Source organism: Amblyomma maculatum, chromosome 5 (assembly GCF_055883805.1).
Source record: "Amblyomma maculatum isolate TAMU_Amacu chromosome 5, ASM5588380v1, whole genome shotgun sequence".
NCBI lineage: Eukaryota > Metazoa > Arthropoda > Arachnida > Ixodida > Ixodidae > Amblyomma > Amblyomma maculatum.
The window spans coordinates 124199884-124202555 of NC_139348.1; the positions used below are offsets into that span (position 1 = coordinate 124199884).

Sequence of the window (2672 nt, forward strand, 5' to 3'; positions counted from 1 at the left end):
ATCTACCACTAACGAGCGGTGGCAATCTCCATGGCAGCCGCGCTGGCATGACGCTAAAGGTGAACTACGATACGTTTCTCTAGTGCCCGGCGTGGCTGTCGGGTTGAATGACAGCTATAGTGGGACAGGACGCCATATGCGTATGAGGCAATAAAGGCTTTCGCCATATAATATAAATTCTATCCCACCAGGTACTGATGTGATGGAGCAAAAGAACCAGCTGTGATATTCTCACAGTTATAGGACAATTCTGATAGAGACCAGTCACGAAATTCAAAAAGAAAGCAACATGAAGCTCCGAAGGAAAAAAAAAGGGGACACCCGGGTTTGAACCGGGGACCTCTCGATCTGCAGTCGAATGCTCTACCACTGAGCTATATCCCCCCCTTTTTTTTTTTTCTTTATTTCCTGGCTTTGGTTCATACCATTTCACAAGAACACAACACGAATAACACAAAACAAAGTACATATTGGAAGGTCATCATCAGCCAATGTCAGGCTGGCTTCGTCTCAGTACATTAAAACTCCCGCAACGACAGCAAAGGCTCTACCCTTGAGAGCCATTCGGGAGGTTCAGCAGCCACTTTCTGTATGGCAATAAACCAATTCACACTTTCTCGAAAGTATATTCTAGCGGGTCGAGCATCCCTGTCGCAGTGATAGCCCGCCATTCTGGAGCGCCATATAGAGTGGAGGCCCATGAGCATGATTAAATCATACGGAACGCCATCTTCATTATCAATGCTTAAATACCGGATGCCGTGGGAGTCTAGTGGAAATTCTTTCTTTATCGTACGTTGCAAAACATCCCAGAAATAAACCCCTTCCCAACAATGCAAAACAACATGGTCTATTGTTTCCGGCTGCTTGCAGATTAAACAGTGCGCCCCCCACGGTAAAAAAAAATCCCTTTCCTCCAAAAACTTCTTTACTGATAATGTTCCGGTGTGTAATTTAAAGAAAAATGTCTTAGCTCCTGGCGACACCTGCATTTTCTTTACTCTCTTCAAGACATCTCTGCCCGGACCTCCACTGTATAAGGTTCTGTACAAGGGTTGTGGCAAAACAATGTCACATAAATCGCGATACAGCTTTTTTCGTTTTACAGTGGACAAATATTCTTTCAGTGCGTTTTTCTAATGAGCTATATCCCCACGACGTTTCCTCGTTTTCTTTTTAGCTAATTTTGTTTTCAATTTATAGGACAATTCTGATAGAGACCAGTCACGAAATCCAAAAAGAAAGCAACATGAAACTCCGAAGGAAAAAAAAGGGGACACCCGGGTTTGAACCGGGGACCTCTCGATCTGCAGTCGAATGCTCTACCACTGAGCTATATCCCCACGACGTTTCATCGTTTTCTTTATAGCTAAGTTTGTTTTTAATTTCTGTGTTTTTCTTATTTGGTGATTATGATGGTCTAAGCTCGCCTATAAAACAGTAAGGAGGCACCCATCTTTGAGCCGGGGGCAGACTAATATCGCTTTTATTCGGTTACAAATCAAGGGACATCAGTCAATTTGCAATAGAAAAAGTTGTGCAGATATGGCTGGGAAGAGAAAGAAATACGCAGAGAATATGAAAGCGTTGAATTGCTGAAATGTTGTGAAGGCGAAAGCTTGAATGACTCATCGTGAGGTTTTATGGCGTCGGTTGGGATTCTGTCGGCAGGATAAACAAAGCACTCAAAAAAAAAAAAACTAAAAGTGAAGGAAAAAAAAAGGGGACACCCGGGTTTGAACCGGGGACCTCTCGATCTGCAGTCGAATGCTCTACCACTGAGCTATTATATCCCCGTGCGTGAGTGGCTCATCGTGAGGTTTTACGACGATAGTTGGGATTCTGTCGGCAGGATAAACAAAGCACTCAAAACACAAAACTAAAAGTGAAGGTTCCAATTGAGAAAAAAAAGGGGACACCCGGGTTTGAACCGGGGACCTCTCGATCTGCAGTCGAATGCTCTACCACTGAGCTATATCCCCATACAACTTGCCAGGATTTTTATCTCTAACTTGTTACAAAGTCAGTGAGAAATTATTCTTGGTAATATTATTCTGTACATTTCGGCATATTCTGCAAAGTCTACACACCAGACTGCAGCGTGCTTTAAAATTGAATTAACAAAGCACTCAAAACACAAAACTAAAAGTGAAGGTTCCAATTGAGAAAAAAAAGGGGACACCCGGGTTTGAACCGGGGACCTCTCGATCTGCAGTCGAATGCTCTACCACTGAGCTATATCCCCATACAACTTGCCAGGATTTTTATCTCTAACTTGTTACAAAGTCAGTGAGAAATTATTCTTGGTAATATTATTCTGTACATTTCGGCATATTCTGCAAAGTCTACACACCAGACTGCAGCGTGCTTTAAAATTGAATTCCACGCTAGTGGCTTGCCATCTCGAACGGATTTGGTAAGTAAAATAGACCGCGTCCTTGCCAAACTTCACGCTGCGGACAACTAGAGCCATCTGTGAAAGATTCACTGAAGTGCTTTGCTAATCAATGCAAACCTCCAAGAGCTTGGGCTGGGCCAAGATCTCGGAGGTTTGCATCTGGACCAATAACCTCCTTGATCTGGACTGAACTGAATCCACCCACATCCTCCCAAAGCGTTTTCAGCGGCCTCACTCTCGACGCTGTCACGGCTGTCACCATCTCTGAAACTCT

At 43.7% G+C, this 2672-nt stretch overlaps 5 non-coding genes across 5 annotated transcripts; all 5 read right to left on the reverse strand.

Moving 5' to 3' along the window:
- Positions 1-312: 312 nt before the first annotated feature.
- Positions 313-384, reverse strand: TRNAC-GCA (transfer RNA cysteine (anticodon GCA)). Its single transcript has one exon. It is a non-coding gene; the product is annotated as a tRNA-Cys (tRNA).
- Positions 385-1271: 887 nt separating this feature from the next.
- On the reverse strand, positions 1272-1343 carry TRNAC-GCA (transfer RNA cysteine (anticodon GCA)). Its single transcript has one exon. It is a non-coding gene; the product is annotated as a tRNA-Cys (tRNA).
- Positions 1344-1721: 378 nt separating this feature from the next.
- Positions 1722-1796, reverse strand: TRNAC-GCA (transfer RNA cysteine (anticodon GCA)). Its single transcript has one exon. It is a non-coding gene; the product is annotated as a tRNA-Cys (tRNA).
- A 114-nt stretch (positions 1797-1910) lies between these two features.
- TRNAC-GCA (transfer RNA cysteine (anticodon GCA)) lies at positions 1911-1982 on the reverse strand. The gene has a single exon. It is a non-coding gene; the product is annotated as a tRNA-Cys (tRNA).
- A 191-nt stretch (positions 1983-2173) lies between these two features.
- Positions 2174-2245, reverse strand: TRNAC-GCA (transfer RNA cysteine (anticodon GCA)). The gene has a single exon. It is a non-coding gene; the product is annotated as a tRNA-Cys (tRNA).
- Between the last annotated feature and the right edge of the window lie 427 nt (positions 2246-2672).